We start from the raw sequence: 22926 nt of genomic DNA, 5'->3' as shown, positions 1-22926 counted from the left end.
GTTCAAGCTGGTGAGGTGGCAAGCACAAGTAGTGTCCCGCTGCCACCAAGAAGACGAACACAGGCCCGTCGTGCCCATAATGCCCTTCCTGCTGCATTCGCCAATCCTAATTGGGAACCCACCGCTTCTGCGGCGCCCGTACTTCCCCCATTCACATCCCCAACCAAATGCAGTCGGCTGCATGAGAGGCATTTTCTTTATGTCCTCCCGAGTACCCCTACCCAACGAACCCCCCCCCCAAAAAAGATGTCGTGTCTGCAGCAAGCGCGGATATAGGCGTGACACCCGCTATTATTGTCCCTCCTGTCCTGACAATCCTGGTCTTTGCATTGGTGAATATTTTGAACGCTACCATGCACTAGTTGAGTATTAGCGTAGGGTACAGCATTGCACAGACTAGGCACACTTTCACAGGGTCTCCCAAGATGCCATCGCATTTTGAGAGACCCGAACCTGGAACCGGTTACAGTTATAAAAGTTAGTTACAAAAAAAAGTGTAAAAAAAAAAAAAAACACATACAAAAATATAAAATAAAAAAAAAATAGTTGTCGTTTTATTGTTCTTTCTCTCTCTATTCTCTCTCTCTATTGTTCTGTTCTTTTTTACTGTATTCTATTCTGCAATGTTTTATTGTTATTATGTTTTATCATGTTTGCTTTTCAGGTATGCAATTTTTTATACCTTACCGTTTACTGTGCTTTATTGTTAACCATTTTTTTGTCTTCAGGTACGCCATTCACGACTTTGAGTGGTTATACCAGAATGATGCCTGCAGGTTTAGGTATCATCTTGGTATCATTCTTTTCAGCCAGCGGTCGGCTTTCATGTAAAAGCAATCCTAGCGGCTAATTAGCCTCTAGACTGCTTTTACAAGCAGTGGGAGGGAATGCCCCTCCCCCCCCAACGTCTTCCGTGTTTTTCTCTGGCTCTCCTGTCTCAACAGGGAACCTGAAAATGCAGCCGGTGATTCAGCCAGCTGACCATAGAGCTGATCAGAGACCAGAGTGGCTCCAAACATCTCTATGGCCTAAGAAACCGGAAGCTACGAGCATTTTATGACTTAGATTTCGCCGGATGTAAACAGCGCCATTGGGAAATTGGGAAAGCATTTTATCACACCGATCTTGGTGTGGTCAGATGCTTTGAGGGCAGAGGAGAAATCTAGGGTCTAATAGACCCCAATTTTTGCAAAAAAGAGTACCTGTCACTACCTATTGCTATGATAGGGGATATTTACATTCCCTGAGATAACAATAAAAATGATTAAAAAAAAAAAAAAAATGAAAGGAACAGTTTAAAAATAAGATAAAAAAATAATAATAATAAAGAAAAAAAAAAAAAAAAAAAAAAAGCACCCCTGTCCCCCCTGCTCTCGCGCTAAGGCGAACGCAAGCGTCGGTCTGGCGTCAAATGTAAACAGCAATTGCACCATGCATGTGAGGTATCGCCGCGAAGGTCAGATCGAGGGCAGTAAGTTTAGCAGTAGACCTCCTCTGTAAATCTAAAGTGGTAACCTGTAAAGGCTTTTAAAGGCTTTTAAAAATGTATTTAGTTTGTCGCCACTGCACGTTTGTGCGCAATTTTAAAGCATGTCATGTTTGGTATCCATGTACTCGGCCTAAGATCATCTTTTTTATTTCATCAAACATTTGGGCAATATAGTGTGTTTTAGTGCATTAAAATGTAAAAAAGTGTGTTTTTTCCCCAAAAAATGCGTTTGAAAAATCGCTGCGCAAATACTGTGTGAAAAAAAAAAATGAAACACCCACCATTTTAATCTGTAGGGCATTTGCTTTAAAAAAAATATATAATGTTTGGGGGTTCAAAGTAATTTTCTTGCAAAAAAAAATTATTTTTTTATGTAAACAATAAGTGTCAGAAAGGGCTTTGTCTTCAAGTGGTTAGAAGTGTGGGTGATGTGTGACATAAGCTTCTAGATGTTGTGCATAAAATGCCAGGACAGTTCAAAACCCCCCCAAATGACCCCATTTTGGAAAGTAGACACCCCAAGCTATTTGCTGAGAGTCATGTTGAGTCCATGGAATAATTTATATTGTGACACAAGTTGCGGGAAAGAGACAATTTTTTATTTTTTTTATTTTTTTTTGCGCAAAGTTGTCACTAAATGATATATTGCTCAAACATGCCATGGGAATATGTGAAATTACACCCCAAAATACATTCTGCTGCTTCTCCTGAGTACGGGGATACCACATGTGTGGGACTTTTTGGGAGCCTAGCCGCGTACGGGACCCCGAAAACCAAGCACCGCCTTCAGGCTTTCTTAGGCCGTAAATTTTTGATTTCACTCTTCACTGCCTATCACAGTTTCGGAGGCCATGGAATGCCCAGGTGGCAAAAAAACCCCCCAAATGACCCCATTTTGGAAAGTAGACACCCCAAGCTATTTGATGAGAGGTATAGTGAGTATTTTGCAGACCTCACTTTTTGTCACAAAGTTTTGAAAATTGAAAAAAGAAAAAAAAAAATTTTTTTTCTCGTCTTTCTTTATTTTCAAAAACAAATGAGAGCTGCAAAATACTCACCATGCCTCTCAGCAAATAGCTTGGGGTGTCTACTTTCCAAAATGGGGTCATTTGGGGGGGGTTTGTGCCACCTGGGCATTCCATGGCCTCCGAAACTGTGATAGGCAGTGAGGAGTAAAATCAAAAATGTACGCCCTTAGAAATCCTGAAGGCAGTGATTGGTTTTCGGGGTCCCGTACGCGGCTAGGCTCCCAAAAAGTCCCACACATGTGGTATCCCCATACTCAGGAGAAGCAGCTAAATGTATTTTGGGGTGCAATTCCACATATGCCCATGGCCTGTGTGAGCAATATATCATTTAGTGACAACTTTGTGCAAAAAAAAAAAAAAAAAAAAAAAATTTGTCACTTTCCCGCAACTTGTGTCAAAATATAAAACATTCCATGGACTCAACATGCCTCAAAGCAAATAGCTTGGGGTGTCTACTTTCCAAAATGGGGTCATTTGGGGGGGTTTTATGTCATCTGGGCATTTTATGGCCTTCAAAACTGTGATAGGTAGTGAGGAGTAAAATCAAAAATGTACGCCCTTAGAAATCCTGAAGGCAGTGATTGGTTTTCGGGGCCCCGTACGCGGCTAGGCTCCCAAAAAGTCTCACACATGTGGTATCCCCATACTCAGGAGAAGCAGCTAAATGTATTTTGGGGTGCAATTCCACATATGCCCATGGCCTGTGTGAGCAATATATCATTTAGTGACAAATTTTTGTAATTTTTTTTTTTTTTTTTTTTTTTTGTCATTGTTCAATCACTTGGGACAAAAAAAATGAATATTCAATGGGCTCAACATGCCTCTCAGCAAATTCCTTGGGGTGTCTACTTTCCAAAATGGGGTCATTTGTGGGGGTTTTGTACTGCCCTGCCATTTTAGCACCTCAAGAAACGACATAGGCAGTCATAAATTAAAGGCTGTGTAAATTCCAGAAAATGTACCCTAGTTTGTAGACGCTATAACTTTTGCGCAAACCAATAAATATACACTTATTGACATTTTTTTTACCAAAGACATGTGGCCGAATACATTTTGGCCTAGATGTATGACTAAAATTGAGTTTATTGGATTTTTTTTAGAACAAAAAGTAGAAAATATCATTTTTTTTCAAAATTTTCGGTCTTTTTCCGTGTATAGCGCAAAAAATAAAAACGGCAGAGGTGATCAAATACTATCAAAAGAAAGCTCTATTTGTGGGAAGAAAAGGACGCAAATTTCGTTTGGGTACAGCATTGCATGACCGCGCAATTAGCAGTTAAAGCGACGCAGTGCCGAATTGTAAAAAGTGCTCTGGTCAGGAAGGGGGTAAAACCTTCCGGGGCTGAAGTGGTTAATGCTAACATATACTGCGACATACTGAAGCAGAGCATGATCTCCTTCCTTCAGAGACTGGGCTGCAGGGCAGTATTCCAACATCATAGCGACCCCAAACAAACCTCCAAGATGGGATATGACAGAAATGGGGTAATTGGCGCTACCTGTGTTCGAAAAGGTAATCTATCAGGTCACTCTTTATAAGGCCCAAGGAACTCCACGAATAGTTGGATCAGTGTGGTGTGATTATACATCTATACCCTGCATAAGGGGTAAGTGAATGTAAAGGTGTAAACATAAGTCAAAAAATTAGTAAGTGAAGATTCTATATAATATATCAGTCACATTGGAACGGCTGTACACATGAGTTTTTTTTTTAATTTTTTTTCTTTTGTTTTTGTGTTTGGTGCATTTTTTTTTTTGCTTTTTTCTGAAAAAACTTTTTTGCCACACTTTATTCAATATTTTTTGGAACACATATATATTTTTTGGAACACTTATATGTTCTACATCACCTGTTGCTGTCCGGACAATTTATACATATAGAGTTTTCACTTACTAATTTTGGACTTGTTTTAGTGTTTTTGGATTCACGCGAGGTTGGAGTCACTATTGTATTGTTCAAATATTATTTCATAGTTTTTTTAACATTCACTTGTGTAATTAAGTCCATCACTGTGGTATTAGTTAGAGGTTTGTCCTTATATAGGTGCACCTTTACATTCACTTACCCCTTATGCAGGGTGTAGATGTATAATCGCACCAGGTCCATAAATATTGGGACATTGACATAATTCTAATCTTTTTGGCTCTATACACCACCACAATGGATTTGAAATGAAACGAACAAGATGTACTTTAACTGCAGACTTTCAGCTTTAATTTGAGGGTATTTACATCCAAATCAGGTGAATGGTGTAGGAATTACAACAGTTTGTATATGTGCCTCCCACTTTTTAAGGGATCAAAAGTAATGGGACAATTGACTGCTCAACTGTTCCATGGCCAGGTGTGTGTTATTCCGTCGTTATCCCATTTACAAGGAGCAGATAAAAGGTCCAGAGTTTATTTCAAGTGTGCTATTTGCATTTGGAATCTGTTGCTGTCAACTCTAGATATGAGATCCAAAGAGCTGTCACTATCAGCGAGGCAAGCCCTCATTAGGCTGAAAAACAAAACAAACCCATCAGAGAGATAACAAAAACATTAGGTGTGGCCAAATCAACTGTTTGGAACATCCTTAAAAAGAAAGAACGCACCGGTGAGCTCAGCAACACCAAAAGACCCGGAAGACCACAGAAAACAACTGTGGTGGATGACCGAAGAATTCTTTCCCTGGTGAAGAAAACACCCTTCACAACAGTTGGCCAGATCAAGAACACTCTCAGGAGTTAGGTGTATGTGTGTCAAAGTCAACAATCAAGAGAAGACTTCACCAGAATGAATACAGAGGGTTCTCCACAAGATGTAAACCATTGGTGAGCCTCAAAAACAGGAAGGCCAGATTAGAGTTTGCCAAACAACATCTAAAAAAGCCTTCACAGTTCTGGAACAACATCCCACGGACAGATGAGACCAAGATCAACTTGTACCAGAGTGATGGGAAGAGAAGAGTATGGAGAAGGAAAGGAACTGCTCATGATCCAAAGCATACCACCTCATCAGTGAAGCATGGTGGTGGTAGTGTCATGGTGTGGGCATGTATGGCTGCCAATGGAACTGGTTATCTTGTATTTATTGATGATGTGACTGCTGACAAAAGCAGCAGGATGAATTCTGAAGTGTTTCGGTCAATATTATCTGCTCATATTCAGCAAAATGCTTCAGAACTCATTGGACGGCGCTTCACAGTGCAGATGGACAATGACCCGAAGCATACTGCGAAAGCAGTTTTTTGCAGAGTTTTTTAACCTCCCTGGCGGTATGATTATTTCGGATTTTAGGTGCTGAAAGCGGTACCATTATTTTGCATGGAAATTTGGCGTTTTATATTGTAGGTCTGTAAATCTTAACAATAACACACTTAAATCTGTCCAAACCAGAGTCTAGTAGATATCCCAGGTATGATAAAGTTTGAAACACAAAAACATAAATTATAATATAATAAATAAAAATAAATAATTAAAAAAAATAGTAATAAAATAAATTTCCCCACAATTCACTATCGCTCAATTCTGCAAGTGTTCTAATTTACTATCGCTGTTTTCTAGATGGTCTAAAGCCACTTTTGACGTAAAGGGACACTTTTTGGTTGCTATGGACAATCTCCAGTTTCCAGGCAGAAAGAACAGTGTATATCATGTAAAACTGCATGCAGGGCATGGGCCAGAGCACTGGGGACAAAAGGGATGTGAAATCATTTCATACAGTACTGTAATCTGTAAGATTACAGTACTGTATGTGTTATGATTTTGACAGTTTTTTGAATTTGCCGCCAGGCTCCGTCCCCCGTGCGTCGCGCCGCTCGCAGGGAACGGAGCCTGGCACAGAGAGGCTTCAGAGGAGGACGGAGCCCTCGGACACTGCGGGGGACATCGCAGGATCCCGGGGACAAGGTAAGTAACGCCGCCCCAGGATCCTGCAATGCGATCCCGAGTGTGGCTCGGGGTTACCGCTAATGGTACTGAATTTTAACCCCGAGCCACACTCGGGAAAACCGCCAGGGAGGTTAAGGGAAAGAAGTGTAATGTTATGCAATGGCCAAGTCAAAACACCTGAAGAAGAACAAGCAGGAACTGAAGACAGTTGCAGTAGAGGCCTGGCAGAGCATCACCAGGGATGAAACCCAGCATATGGTGATGTCTACGTGTTCCAGACTTCAGGCTGTAATTGATTGCAAAGGATTTGCAACCAATATTAAAAAGTGAAAGTTTGATGGTTGTTAATCTGTCCCATTACTTTTGATCCCTTAAAAAGTAGGAGGCACATATACAAACTGTTGTAATTCCTACACCGTTCACCTGATTTGGATGTAAATACCCTCAAATTAAAGCTGAAAGTCTGCAGTTAAAGCACATCTTGTTCGTTTCATTTCAAATCCATTGTGGTGGTGTATAGAGCCAAAAAGATTAGAAATGTGTAAATTTCCCAATATTTATGGACCTGACTGTAGGTGCACCTTTACATTCACTTACCCCTTATGCAGGGTGTAGATGTATAATCACACCACACTGATCCAACTATTCGTGGAGTTCCTTGGGCCATAAAGAGTGACCTGATAGATTACCTTTTCGAACACAGGTAGCACCAATTACCCCATTTCTGTCATATCTCTATTCTCAAGAGTTTTCTTATGGGAGCTTTTTAGGGGAGGCTGCAGCCTTTATATTCTTCCTAAGCACGATACCCTCTATTTTTATATACACCTCCAAGATGACCACTGCCTTGCTAAAGAAGCTGAAGGTAAAGGTGATGGACTGACCAAGCATGTCTCCAGACCTAAACCCTATTGACCATCTGTGGAGCATTCTCAAATAAAGGGTGGAGGAGCGCAAGGTCTCTAACATCCACCAGCTCCGTGATGTCATCATTGAGGAGTGGAAGAGGACTCCAGTGGCAACCTGCGAAGCTCTGGTGAACTCCATGCCCAAGAGGGTTAAGGCAGTGCTGGAAAATAATGGTGGCCACACAAAATATTGACACTTTGGGCCCAATTTAGGCCCCTGTTCTGAGTGGAACCTGTCCTGTTAAACCACTGCATGGTCTTGGCCACCGTGCTGTAGCTCAGTTTCAGGGTCTTGGCAATCTTCTTATAGCCTAGGCCATCTTTATGTAGAGCAACAATACTCTTTTTTCAGATCCTCAGAGAGTTTTTTGCCATGAGGTGCCATGTTGTACTTCCATGACCAGTATGAGAGAGTGAGAGCGATAACACCAAATTTAACACACCTGCTCCCCATTCATACCTGAGACCTTGTAACACTAATGAGTCACATGACACCGTGGAGGGAAAATGGCTAATTGGGCCAAATTTTGACATTTTCACTAAGGGGTGTACTCACTTTTGTTGCCAGCGGTTTAGACATTAATGGCTGTGTTGAGTTATTTTGAAGGGACAGCAAATTTACACTGTTATACAAGCTGTACACTCACTACTTTACATTGTAGCAAAGTGTCATTTCTTCAGTGTTGTCACATGAAAAGATATAATAAAATATTTACAAAAATTTGAGGGGCGTAATCACTTTTGTGAGATACTGTATATACTAGGCCACTGTCAGATGCGCACTTTGAGCGCTGCATCTAGCAATTATAAAACACTATTAACACTTTTTGTCAGCCTACCAAAAAGGAATAAATGGTCAGAATTTTTAGCCTGTTAGAGGACCGCAAAGTTCAGCACTGAAAAAAACAGCAGGGCATTTCACACGAGCATAAGAAACACACCACTAAGCTCCAAAAACTGCCTATCTGACATCACCCTTCATTTTAAATGATTATGAATGCTTATATAGCTATAGGTATTCATAACAGAAATCATCAATTGCTTTAAAAATAGCTATGATCTTTAAAGTCTTGTTAAAATGAGGATCACTCTGCTTCCAAGTAATCTAATTGGAATATATACCGTGTATGCTAACTTTTCAAACTAACCGTAAAGAGAGAAGACAGGTGTTGTAGCATTACTTAGGAAAGGAAAAATCAACCTCTGCTTATTCTTTCCTACCTATTATTAATAAAAAGAACAAAGAATAATCAAAATATGAAACATTATAATAACTGATGTCCGTCCTGTTTAAAAAGGAAGCGATATATTCAGTCAAATCTCTTTGAATAATATCTAACTGTATACCATATGTAATGCACATGTTAGATGGTATACAAATATAGTGTAATATATGCATATACGACACTACACAGAATCTGAATTAGGTATTCTGAATCCATTTCCTTCTTTGTTTTGAGCAAAGAAACTGCCCATACACGAGAACATTACCCAATCTGGGTGTTTTTAGTCATACTGGACACCAACATCATGTTTATGACATCTGTAGACTAGACACTGGCTGGCTGGCCACTTTGGGTAGGTTTGATAACCTTGTTCGACCACCATACTTTCCTCAAAGATAAGCTGGCACCACTGCTGTCTGCACACTTTTTCTTCCTCCATTAACTTAAATGGACACATGAAAATACATGGTTTTGGGATAACCAAACTTTGGTCAGTTTTATGGCTCCTGAGCCTAAACTGACTGGCCTTTACACGTTTTTATATTCTGTATAAAGAGAAAGACTGGGAAACAATGTACTTTCTAATTAGCATCAGTTGTCAAATGTTCATTTTCTTCAAGATAAAAATGCTCCATTTACCTCCATAGAAAATATCAAGAGATATATTGTGGTAAAATTTGTCTCCTTATAGACGTGTTTTTGTGGCTTGGCACATGTCCAATATCTCACTGCAGTGTATGTTGAAGTAATCAGCCCTATAGATCTTAATGGGCATTTCCCCAAACCCAGCATGCTGAAAAGTGGTACTAAAGACAATAAATGTGCCAGACAGCCATAGTATGCCTTTGTGTAATGAAGTTTAGTATATCTCTTAATAGCACCCACAATGATACATTTAAATCACAGCTTTACACTTAGCTACCCCGCACTTCACTTATGTAAAGTTTTTTTCTTTGAACTAAAAAAGACAAATGTGCTCTGGCTGAAAAAACAGCTCATGTGAGCCTTCCCTTAAACACAATCAGTTTATGTTATTTTAATTTAGTATATTTGAAGGCAAGTTAATATATACACTCAAAGTAAAGTAGATATGAAGTGAAAACCTTTGATAGAGTATGGGATAGTAAAGGTTGAAAATACCCTGCCAGGTTCAATTTGCTGTCTGTTTGCTACTGGGAAGATTTACCATCATTTCCTGTCCTGTAGACAAAACAAGGAAGTGAGAAGAAATTTCCCCAAATCAAGGGAAATCCCTTTTAAAACAGCTGCCACCAGAGCAGGTGTCCCAGTTGAAGGGTTTCCCCTTGATTCCTATTCAGGTGACCACGACCACTTAACACAGCAATAAAAACCTGACAGGGTTTAGAAACACATTACGTAATAGTCAACATTGAAATACTGAGGATCTGATGATGTGCACTTGTGAGAGCATAGGAGGATTTGACTATAAGCCCTTTTGGGCTGTTAATGTTTTGAAAGGTGTTCTGTAAATGTAAAGAGTTGTTCTGTAAAGTGTTATGTAATAAAGTGATATAATGGATAATAAAGAACAAATATGAAAGTATGTAATAATGCAAATGAGTCAATAAAATAAAATTAAATTCGTTCACACACGAACCAATTTATATTTTGTACACTTGTTATACTATAGTTTTTTAACATACATGTATTGTCCTACATATTCAACCAAAAATGTACAGCAGCCGACACTGGTCTATAATAATTAATAGTAATGTACAGATAAGTATACACGTAATTGTTTTTTTTTGTTTTTTTAAAAGCTAAAATTAAGGATAAATAAAAAAAAAATAGCTAATTATTTTTAAAAAATATGTGAATGTGAAAAACAGGATTAAAAAGGTAAGTTGTTTTAAAAATATAGCAGAAATAACTGAATTAAAAAGTGAGTTTTGTTTTTAATTCAGATATATTTAGTAAAGCAATCTGCATACTGCAACAGTGCACAGGCATTGTTTGCTAATCACTTTTTATTGGTCTGGCTGCACCAAACTGACATAAGGTGACAACTATGCGGTTCCTGTGGTTTACTATTCAACATTTCTGCTTTTGGCGGTGACCTAATAAACTGGCCTGTATGTGGCACTTCAAAACATCCGCATGTATAATATGCTGAATGTGTTGGAAACATTTGGGCATTCATCTTACCATATTGTTCTATTAGCATGAGACAAAGCACATATTTTCTACATTAATTCATCCCCCATACTATAAAGGGTCTATTGATCCCATTAGTTGAACTGTACATACATTAATCAGACAGCCTTATCCCAGCTCTGGTCTGGCAGTTCATATAGTGCACAAAAACAGACAGTATATGAAGTGTAGAGTGAAACAGATTATAAGAGGAATGTCAGGTATCTGCTCCAGAGCAGCCTTATGTATTTATGAGACACAAGACAAGTTATAAAAGTAGACATGACAAAGACGTACAGACGCAACATACAGACATAATAGACACACGCATAATACACACAGGGATGGTGTGCAAGGACAGGACGGAATAAAGACAAGAAACAGATGTGCAGCCAATAGACATAGACAAAATACAATATGCAGAGACAAGACAAAGATTTATAGATACAATGTAAAAAAGATAAGGCACAGGACAAAAATGTTTAAATCCCACAAAACATGCTCTTGGATTTCTGAAATGTTGGTGCAAGAAGAAATGAGCTACTTCAAATTGAAGATTTTCCTTGGAAAATATGAAAAGCACATTCACAGACTAAATGAAATGCAAATTTACAACTTTAACATTGAAGGAAGAAAATAAAGCAAAATAAAACTATACAGTTATACCCCCCTTAGGAAAGTACCTCTAAGCTTTCCTCCAGAAAAATAAGGAATTCCACCTAGTTTAGGGTGACATATTATCAGCAAGAACAAATCTTCTAAAAATTGGTTGAACCTATCTCTAAAATAAGGCTTAACTATCAATATCATTTTACCCTTTATCAATGGGTTCTACTGCTGTCCGTTTATAGCACAGAGAACCAGATCATTTCATTTAAGCGTACCAGTCTCTGTCCAATGGAAAAACAGAGTCACTATTTACTGGAAAATCGATGCAAGATATGTGACCTTGTTTCATTCCATGTTGAATATTTTCATCACGTGTCTTTACTAGAGTTTTGCTTTACTATAGAATGGCTGTCTACTGAATGGCCTAACTGAGTAAAAATCTACTATGCACGCAACACAAGTTTTCCAGTATTGTGGAAGATTTTTGTGTTTTAATTTTGCATATGGCGGTTGCTTTAAAATTCTGACTACAGATCGTCCCATCTATGCTAGCAAGTTATTGCAACTGTTGTCTGAATCTTCATCATGGTGGGTAAACTAATTAGAGAAATCAAGCATGTGCTTATTTGGTACACACTTTGTGTATATGTGTTAGGTAGGTGTATTGAAATAGACCTAAAGGCATTGAGAAAATCCATATAAACAGAGGGGGAACTTACATGTTGAGGGATCAGCAGTGGCACAAAACCTTGAGCCTAGAGCACCACATCTAACGCCAAAGTGTAACCATTTTAACAAGACAACAAACAATGTCAGAGGGATTATGATGAAGGAACCAATAAATCAAAATATTTCTATACATATGGCATTGTGCTATAACTGTTCTGAGCATGTTCACCTGAATGAAAATTGTTCTTTGCTATCAGTCTATAGATGCAAAGACAGAAATTGGCTGTGAAACTCCAGCACTTTACTTCCGATACTGTTATCAGTGTCAGTTTTATAGCACAAAACCATTGCCAATTTTGTGGATTAATAATATTGTAAATAAATGCTGTAATTTAGGCATCAAGTAAACTATAACGTGTGCTGTTATCACTGTATTTACAAACAGCTGTTCAGCTAATTCAACATTAATAAATGAGCAAAATTACCAGAAATAATAGCCAAAATACTGTATACATGACATTGAAACAGAGATAGGCGGTTACAGAAATTAGTATTAGCTCTAGACAGATTGTATTTTATTGCAAGCTCAAATGGATTTTTAACAGAAAACGATATTTCACATATCAAAACTAATGAACATTATAATCTACTTTACATTTTATTGTTATTATTTCTGCATTCCCTGACGCACAAGCACAGTAGAAGATTAACATCAGGATGACAGAATCCTACACAATACTGATGTCAAGAATGCATTCATGTCAGCAATTTCTTCTCCAATGAGGTACCTAACAGGAGCCCCAATTTCACTTACAGATACCTTTGTTGCACTAACGAGATGAGTGACATGCATCGGCTGGTTGTTTGTCATTTGGGATTTGTTGAGTATTCTGTGAAGTACTAGTGGTAAAAGTTAAGCGCATAAAGATATGTACAGACACTGTTTAACTATTTGAGTAGTATATAAGAAAAACAAATATACATCTCAATGGTATAGTACAGATAAAATGATTTATCTTTGAATCCACAGACCTGTCAGCATAAACAACACTACCATATGTAAACTGTGCCATACAGGACTGCAATTCACCTTTGTGAGAGTATTTTTATCGTAAAACTAAGTAAAGATGATTACACAACATAATTCATATGTTTACATTCTGTCTGTGATGCTGCTTGGAACCCATACCAGATACTGTTTTATACACCACCAGCCTAAAATCAGCTTGAGGAAAGCGGTTAATAAGAATGCACAACGTTATTGTCAATTGAAGGAAAATTACAGTGCTGTAGAGCAGACCCAAACTGTGAAGAAATCAACGTTTGCTCACATGCTGCAGTTGCCAAGTAATCAGCAGTGGAAAATCAGAGGGTTTTGTGCCTTTTATTTAAATTTATCACTACAGTCAAAAGATGCAGAACATCATATCACACTGGACTACAGCAAATAAATATTTAAAAAACTGCAACACCAAGACTGATTTTCCTGGCAAACTATTTTTTTCTCGTAAACTGCTGCCTGTCCAACAGCTCTCTCCTAGCCGCCACATAGAGATTTTGACAGACTTAAAAATTAGATAAAGCCATCCAATGTATCCAGATGACAATGCTTCAAAGGGAAGCAACAGTTGAGATAAATCTCAGGCTACTAGTCTCGATACCTGGTCTAAATATTAAAGATGTATTCTTATAACATGATTTCCATGGAAACTTCCCCTAGATTTTATACTTATCATAAAATGCTTCTCATTTTGCCTTGCCAATTATCTTTTTATCATGTAATATTGGCAAGAAGTCAATAAATTAACACTAATGTACAAGTTGAGTTTAAAATACAAAAAAAAAAAAGTGTTTATATTCTAATTTTATGTCCATATCATAACAAACATAGTGGTCTGAAGTCCACCATAACACTGTATGATGGGTTGAAATCATGACTTTAGTAACAATGCCCTGTAATATATTTTAAAATGCTGACAGGTTGGTCTTTACCATGCATAACAGTAAAGGTTAAACGAGACCAGCCATATTTTTTGATAATCACACATTTGGATTTATTCTGAAAGCAAAGTACAGAAACCCAGAACAATTAATCAGAACTGGATCTTAGTAAAATTACTTCTCATTGGTTGCTATGCGTTATAGGACTTTGTCGTATGTACTGAATAAGCCCACTTGTGTCAAAGAATGTGGCACACAATAGTACAAAAACACGCAGTGTCATATAGTTTCACAGGAAATAAGTGTAGCGCTGACAGGATCACCCACGCAATGTCACATTTGCTACAGAATATGCAACTGTGGTGGCCTCACTGCACACGCTTGGATTTTAATGGCACATTTCCTGCCTCATTACACACCAAAGTTATGGGGTCTGGGAGCCGCTGTTGGGTGACTGTGCAGTATCATGCCCCCCTCCCTTAGGACACGCTGGTCTCAGCTGTGCAAATATCCCATCCTCACCCAAAAACTACATCCTTGTTCCTACAGAGACTCGCAGCTGGTTTCTCTGGCCTTGAAGGAGCAAAACATAAATAACTCTTGCTCCGGTTTCATTCTCCTGTGCTCTTCACCCTAAACTCAGATGCAGATATATGCATGTAGTTTTATATGCACAATCCATTCCAGCCTATATATTGACTGGGTGATAACTAAAACACTTATCACACAAATCCTGTAGCATTACTCTCCACAACTTTCCACTGTTATTTTATGAACCTTGTTTGTTTAAAAAGCTGAGTTAAAATTTTAGAAAGAAAATTCTCTGTGAGTTCTGACATATCAACAGTACTGATGGTAAATCAGATCTCTTAGCTTCCCTGAAAGACAACACCCCCAAGACATTAGGAAGCATTCACATGTAATGCTACATTAGATGACACATTGCCAATGCATCCAAAACAACAGGTGTTTGTCTACATAGAAAAAATACATTACTTCATTCTTACAGCTTCTCTACATTTATACAATGTGGTACAAAAAACAAAAGTGGAAGAAAATTAAAAATTATTCTATGAATATTTTTGTATTGGCAACAAGCACATAACAGTTGTGAAAAACTCTACGGCAGTAAAAATGAACATAAATGTCCTGCTGTATAACATAAGTTCTTCCTACAGATTTTATAGTCAAAACAAAAAACAGTATCGTTCTGTCTACAATAATTATGTATTTAATTTATTTTTTGCTAATAAACCTTACTTACAGAATTCACTGAAACAGCATAAGAAAAACCAGAGTGTTACAAATTAAATGTAATTACATGCAAGCTAGACAGTAGCACATTACTTAGAAATGTAAGAATAAATGCCATCTGTGTTTTGGCTTATATATCAGAGTTTAACTTTCCCTCATAACTGGAGCGGACAACAAAAATGTGGACACTGCACAGTAACAGATGGGTACCCAGACACTGAAGAGTGTAACAGTATACTCCAAGAGCCTTGAAAACTTTTGAACCAGTGTGGTGCCACCTTAAACATTGATTCGGTGACAAGCCTCTTAACACACAAGGCACAAATAAGAAATAGTGGCATGAAGTACAGTTTTAAAACTGAACATGTGAAGTGGAAAAAGACAGAGAAAAAGCCAAATGTGTTTCTGTGTTTACAAAGGAAACAAGAAAGAGAGGATGGAAGACATGGGTGGTTTACAAACTTTCCCTTTCACTCATCACTAAAAAAAATGTTGGTCCTAACAAGATGCAGACCCTAATTGTATGCAAGAATAATATACATCTCTTTTAAGGAAACATTTTGTGAAGTTAAAAGTTCTCATTTTGTCACAATTTAATCTTTATAAACCACCTAAATCAATCATGCAGTCAAAAAACATGCATTCCAACAAAGACCTCTTCGGAACTGCTGCCTGTTATCCGCATACACTTCAAAAATGTAACTTTTTCTTACTTGTAAAAATACTAACAGAAAGGCTGAAGCTTTGGATTCCACGTGGATTTTGCTACATTGTTAAGCAGTGGGTGCTAGCAGCTCTCAGGAGAATTACAAAAACAGAGCGGGCACCTTGCCAAACTGCACTACTATTTGTATGTCCACCAGTCACATTAAGTAGCTTGCACAGGTATTGGCTCAGAAAATTACAACTTTTTTAGATACTTTTAGAGACACTATTTAAAATGTTATACTATTTCTCCCTTAACCCCCTAAACATTTCAGTATAAGAAGTCTCGCAAGTTTATTTTCTTCTCTGCTTTTATAAAATACTACACAAAATCCCTTTACCTTTTAATATTGAACATTGCATTAGCCTTTGGAATTAACTAAAAGATAAAGAAAGCATTAAAACAAGATTGAAAGCAAGGTAACTGAAGGCAGCTAGGTATAGAAGAAGTCTATTAACAAATCAGTAGTATTTTTTTTTTATAATTTGTCTTTTGGATAGTGGGTTTAAAAGCACTGTTATTTAAATAAAAAAAACAAAGTGCCATAGTTATATAACTGCCATTTTACACAGCCAAGACATGCTCTTACACTGCACCTCACTATCAATAGATTCTGAAACAAGTGCAGATATTCTGAATCACAGGAGTGCAAAACTCTCAAAGTACTACAAAAGATGAACACTTCTATGCATATTAACTCCAACATCAAAGATCATTTATATATATATGAAGTATAATGTTACACATCATAGGTTAATTGTACATCATGCAGAAAACTGCTCAATCCATATGAAAATGTGAACAATTGCCATGTTTCATTATTGGAGTGATTTCTCTCGGACTCATACATCTAATGATTAACCTATGTACAAACAAAGGTATGCATGCTAGCCATCCTGACGACAGTATACAAACAAAAGCCACACAAGAGGCTTTCTAGGAAGAAATGAGCACTTTAGTAGCAATGCCATAAATGAAGGTTGAGCCAGCAAAGGTCAGACAGAGGTGGTCAAGAAAAAAAAAAGTCCCACTTCAGAGAACTAATGCTGCCCATACATGGCTCGGTTTTTTAAAATTCAATAATCAGTATCTACATATCAATAGAAAAAAATTCAAAAGTGAATTATCACTAGTAATATATTTTTGACCATTTTATGACTTCTGGGAAGACCAGTCATTGTCTTTTTTTTTTTTGTAACATTTGCACTTTGAATACTACCAGATAATTTTGAAATAATGGCCTATTCATAACCTACATGTGTACATAAAAAATAGTATATGTTATCTGTTTTGCAAGGCCATCTGCAAAAATTACTTTCCAGCCTGTTGGAAAATCATTCTACCAGTTGTCTGCTATTTCCAATTGTCTCAGACAGTTGTTTCTTCATAAAAAGCTTTGATTTGGGCTTTACATTTGTTAAATCTTATGCAAAATGCACCTATGTGTCTCCACGTTAGGTCTTTTCACAGGACTAGAAAGTTTTTTAAATGTAGTGTTCAGGTATACAAAAGTGATGCTTAAGCAGAACACACAGATGATTTAGGGTACATAACAAAGCAAAGGTATCAACATATGCACCTTCCAAAAGCGAACATGTGCTAACAGGGCTGAAATTGTGTCTGACAAAAGATGTAACAAAAGCTTCATGTAGAAAATAGATCCACCAGTTGGAAACGTACAGGCTTCTAGTAGTGGTCTTTGAAGAGGCAGCCCTCAGGCCACACAGTTAAATGAGTACACTAAATATGAGCGCTTTACTGCATCTACAGATATATAGGATAATGCAAATGATGTTGCCATTTGTTCTAATAACCATGTATATTTTGGCATCTATATTCCCAACATATCTCCATATATTTACATACCAAGCACACACTCCAAAACACCCACACACATAATGGGAGCAATCATTCCCTGATTACTGTCACCTCGTTAGCACATGGGGAAGTGACAGGCAAGTCTCACTAGATTTGCCCTAAACCCCAGTCAGAGGATCCTTTTCACCAGCGCTGCGTGAAATTAGGCACATCAGATGCAATTGTTTGCTGTAATAGTTGCACTCATGGTTTAAACCTAGTTTACACGCTACTTATGAATTCAATAAAAAATAAAGTGTTTATAGTTTACAAATAGAGTACTCTGGGATCCCTTGCTTAGAAACCCAACACATGCTTTATTTTATCTATAGACAAAAGCCAGGAGAAGAATACCATTTGTTTTCAATCTATAATAAATCACCAGGTTGGACACTGAAGCCATTCCATGTAGATTAAAATAACTCTCATCCCAATGGGAGGCACTGGGACCCTTTACTATATCTAAAGGCAGAATTCACAAAGCTCTAACACCTGCTTAAGGATCTTTGTGACTGTCACTGGACACAACTGTCACTATTTTTTTTAAATAAAGATCCTTTCCTTTGTAAGTCAGCTTTGTATGTAAACGTATTTGCTTATTTTTGGTCTCTTAAACACACCATTGAAAGTGTTTTACTATATCTATTCCACAAGTGCAAATACAGATATCTGTTCATCCAGCCAGAAATCTTGTGAGCTGATAACTTCCTGCTATCTCTGTGGACTATAAAACCCCTCTCCCTGGTGTTATGTACTCTTAACACATTGTCGTTGATTTCCTAACACTAGAGAATGCAAAATCTGGTGCAGCTCTGCATGGTAGCCAATCAGCTTCTAACTTCAGCTTGTGCAAGTAAACTTTGACAAAAAAAAACCTGGAAGCTGATTGGTTTCTATGCTGAGCTGCACCAGATTTTGCACTCTCCAGTTTTAGTAAATTAACCTCATTGTCATGTAGTCCTAACGCCCTCCTGACCTAGGGTGACAATACTGCTCAGCACGGTTGTCACCACAGGACAGGAAGTTTAAATAAAGAAAAAACAAATGCAAACACCACATAAGGGCTAGCAAGCTGCCATATTATGGATTTTGCAGTGATTTATGTGTTTCTCAAACTTCTAGTGGAGTTCAGGCAAACATTGAAGTTTTGGTTGGACTACTTTTACACGTTTCCCCAAATCCTCAAGCTAGGTTCACACCTGCATGTGCTTCTCGTGCTTTTTTGGTGCATTTTCAAGCGTGTTTTTAATGCAGATTGATGCGTCATGCGTTTCTTTTTGTAGCAGAAGGCTGGGCATTAAACACAAAACCCTAATAAAAATGCACAAAAAAACACGTGTTATTTCATGTGCTCCCTTTGAAGTCTATGGACCCCAAAACGCATCTTCCTGTAAAAAAAAAAAGTGCTTGCTACTCTTAACAAATAACAACCAATTACTGCCCATGATACTTTTTTAATTTGCACTAATATCTAAATTTTTAGGACAAGCTTTCGAGGTTTATCCTCTTTCTTCAAGGTTTAATCAATCACTGCCTGGACTGCTTGGACCTTGAAGAAGGAGGTATAGCCCGAAAAGCTTGTCCTGAAAATTTAGATATTCATGCAAATTAAAAAAGTATTATGGGCAGTAATTGGTTGTTTTTTGTTAAAAGCAGTGTTTTTCAATTCCAGTCCTCAAGGCACAACCAACAGGTCATGTTTTCAGGCTTTCCATTATTTTGCACAGGTGATTTGATCAGTTTCACTGCCTTAGTACTTACCACAGCTGTTTCATCTGAGGGAAATCCTGAAAATATGACCTGTTGGTGCACCTTAAGGACTGGAATTAAGAAACACTGGTTAAAAGAGTAGCAGTCACTATTCCTGGACAGTGTTCAATTGTTTTTGCCGCAAGTGCACTAATCACCATAACACTCCTCATCTGGAAACTTCACAGATGTGAACGGGACCCATAGGAAACCATGTTACATCGACGGTCGTGCGTTTTTGCACGTCACAAAAGAAGTTACAGGTGTGAACAGGACCCATTGGAAACAATATTAAAACGAGGGTCGTACATTCCTGCGCTTCAGAAAAAAACAGAGAGGTGTGAATAGGACCCATAGAAACTATCCTAAATCTAGGGTCTTGTGTTCCTGCGCTTCACAAGAAAAAAACGCAGAAGTGTGAATGGGACCCATAGGAAACTATGTTAAATCTAGGGTCGTGTGTTCCTGTGCTTCACGAAAAAAACACAGGTGTTTGAATGGGACCCATAGGAAACTACGGTAAATCGAGGGTCGTACGTTCCTGCTTCATGAAAATGCAGAGGTGTGAATAGGCTCATAGAAAATATGTTAAATCGAGGGTCATGCGTTCCTGTGCTTCACAAAAAAACAGTGGTGTGAACGGGACCCATAGAAACTATGTTAAATTGAGGGTCCTGCGTTCCTGCGCTTCACAAAAAAACGCACAGGTGTGAATGGGACCCATAGGAAACTATGTTAAATCAAGGGTCGTATGTTCCTGCGCTTCACGAAAAACCACAGACGTGTGAACGGGACCCATAGAAACTATGTTAAATCGAGGGTCGTGCGTTCCTACGCTTCATGAAACACCACAGAGGTGTAAATGGGACCCATAGGAAACTATGTTAAATCGAGGGTCGTATGTTCCTGCGCTTCATGAAAAACCACAGACGTGTGAACGGGACCCATAGAAACTATGTTAAATCGAGGGTCGTGCGTTCCTACGCTTCACGAAAAACCACAGACGTGTGAACGGGACCATAGAAACTATGTTAAATCGAGGGTCGTGTGTTCCTACGCTTCATGAAAAACCACAGACGTGTGAACGGGACCATAGAAACTATGTTAAATCGAGGGTCGTGCGTTCCTGCGCTTCATGAAAAACCAAAGAGGTGAAAACGGGACCCATAGAAAACTATGTTAAATCGAGGGTCGTATGTTCCTGCGCTTCACGAAAAACCAGAAGTGTGAACGGGACCCATAGAAAACTATGTTGTGCGTTGACGAAAAAAGGCACAGGTGTGAACCTAGCGAAGACAAGGACCTACCTCCTGTACATATCTGCTCCAAAGACATGCTTGTTAGGTTCATGGGCTCCTGTCTAGCCTGTGAGGTAAAGACTTTAGATTGCAAGCTCCTGGAGGACTGGTATTGGTTGAACAGATGGACTTTGTCTTTGAATGGTACAAAGTGCTGCATACATTGCTCTAAAACTGTCAGGAAGCAAATAAATAGGACTTAAATAGATAATAATAAAAGAAATAACAAAGACACGGTCGGTGAGTGGAGAAGTGAGCTCGTGGCACACACGAAGGAGGGGAGGAATTACCTCAGGATACGGTCCGAGCGTCTTCCTATACCAGTGACACAATCCATACAACGGCGGAGAAGATCAGGAAAAGTTGTGGAAGTTTGTGGCGCAGCGCGGAGTCCGGAGAACGGTGCAGCCCGCATAGGCACGGTGTAAGTGTGTGAGACCCTGTGTGTAGTGTGTGTGTGTAATGTGTACAATGTGTGTAATGTGTGTGTGCCCCAGAGCAGGTGGCAGCCTCTCCGGAACCCCGAGCCCTCCAATATCCAGGGGAAAAAAAAAAAACTTGAGAGAGGAAAGCAGAGATTGTCCTCGCTTCTTCCAAGGCAAGAGAGTGACTGGCTTCGGGAACAGCAGCTAAAAAAAAAAAAAAAAAAAAACCCTCCTTCCTCGCCCCCCCACCGCGACACTACAAAGACAAGAGCAGAGCAGCACCTCTATCTGCTCCCAGCACCCCTCCCCTCCCAAAACACACACAGACAAAAAAATTCAGACAATCCTCTCCCGGCCCCCCCCCCCCTCCTCCTCCTTCTCTGCAAGACACCAGCTCGGAGACTGAAAGCAAAGAAGGCAAGGCTAGGGGAGAAGAAGAAAAGATTGCCTCTTCTCTTTAGGCACGAAATCCGAGCCGCCTCTTCACATCTCAGTGCACACGCGGATTCAGACAGCCAGGGCTTATTCACCAAAAATAAAATATATACAAAAAACCCCTCGGAGGAGCTCGCTCTGCCGGCTCGGAGGACGCTGCCAGCCCGCTTTTCTTCTGCCACTCCTTTCTTGTGGCCTCCTACTGACTGCACATTTCATGGAGAGAGAGAGAGGGGGGGACACAAACTTTCCACTTGTTTTGTTTGTGTGTGACAAGAGCTAGCACCTCAAAGACGGCAGGTTTGGGAAAGTACAGATGGTGGGAGAGCCAGTCCACCAATGTGCTCTTTGTTGCGGGGAAAAACATCGCCACTTTTGGAATGTTACATCACCGAGGGATCGCGCTCCCCTTTTTTAAAATTATATTAAAAAAAAAAAAAAAAGCTCTGAGATCATGGACTTCTATCACGTGCCAGTGTCATTATTATTGTACAGGAGTTACAAAGCGCAAACGGTTTGCGCAATATAACCGGAGATGGTAAAGTTACAAAACTAGAGTAAAAATAATTGTAACAATTATTATACTAATAGTCAAATTAGTACAAATAGCAAAAAGTTGAATTCCAGGTATGTATTTTATACATACATGTTAAATCGAGGGTCATGCGTTCCTACGCTTCACAAAAAAAGGGCAGAGGTGTGAATGGGACCCATAGAAAACTATGGTAAATCAAGGGTCGTGCATTCCTGCGCTTCACAAAAAAAAGGGCAGAGGTGGGAATGGGACCCATAGGAAACTATGGTAAATCGAGGGTCGTGCATTCCTACGCTTCACAAAAAAAAGGGCAGAGGTGGGAATGGGACCCATAGGAAACTATGGTAAATAAAGGGTCGTGTGTTCCTACGCTTCACAAAAAAACGCAGAGGTGTGAAGGATTGCACAATATAAAGGGAGATGGTAAAGTTACAACACTAGAGTAAAAATAATAGTAACAATTATTATACTAATAGTCAAATTAGTACAAATAGCAAAAAGTTGAATTCCAGGTATGTATTTTATACATACATGTTAAATCGAGGGTCGTGCGTTCCTATGCTTCACAAAAAAGGGCAGAGGTGGGAATGGGACCCATAGGAAACTATGGTAAATCAAGGGTCGTGCGTTCCTACGCTTCACAAAAAAATGCAGAGGTGTGAAGGATTTACAAAGCCCAAACCGTTTGCGCAATATAAAGGGAGATGGTAAAGTTACAAAACTAGAGTAAAAACAATAGTAACAATTATTATACTAATAGTCAAATTAGTA

General features: G+C 38.8%; 1 protein-coding gene across 1 annotated transcript in view; it reads right to left on the bottom strand.

The window, feature by feature from the left end:
• FOXP4 (forkhead box P4) overlaps nt 1-21426 on the bottom strand; it is a 153319-nt gene extending 131893 nt beyond the window's left edge. Inside the window, exon 1 of the mRNA XM_073615915.1 lies at nt 21051-21426. The gene's annotated coding sequence lies outside the window, so the exon portion shown is untranslated. The remainder of the gene's footprint in view (nt 1-21050) is intronic.
• Between the last annotated feature and the right edge of the window lie 1500 nt (nt 21427-22926).

Source organism: Aquarana catesbeiana, linkage group LG02 (genome assembly GCF_042186555.1).
Source record: "Aquarana catesbeiana isolate 2022-GZ linkage group LG02, ASM4218655v1, whole genome shotgun sequence".
Taxonomy (NCBI): domain Eukaryota; kingdom Metazoa; phylum Chordata; class Amphibia; order Anura; family Ranidae; genus Aquarana; species Aquarana catesbeiana.
Note: the sequence above shows the minus strand (reverse complement) of the source record. Positions and strands in the feature narration are given on the sequence as shown.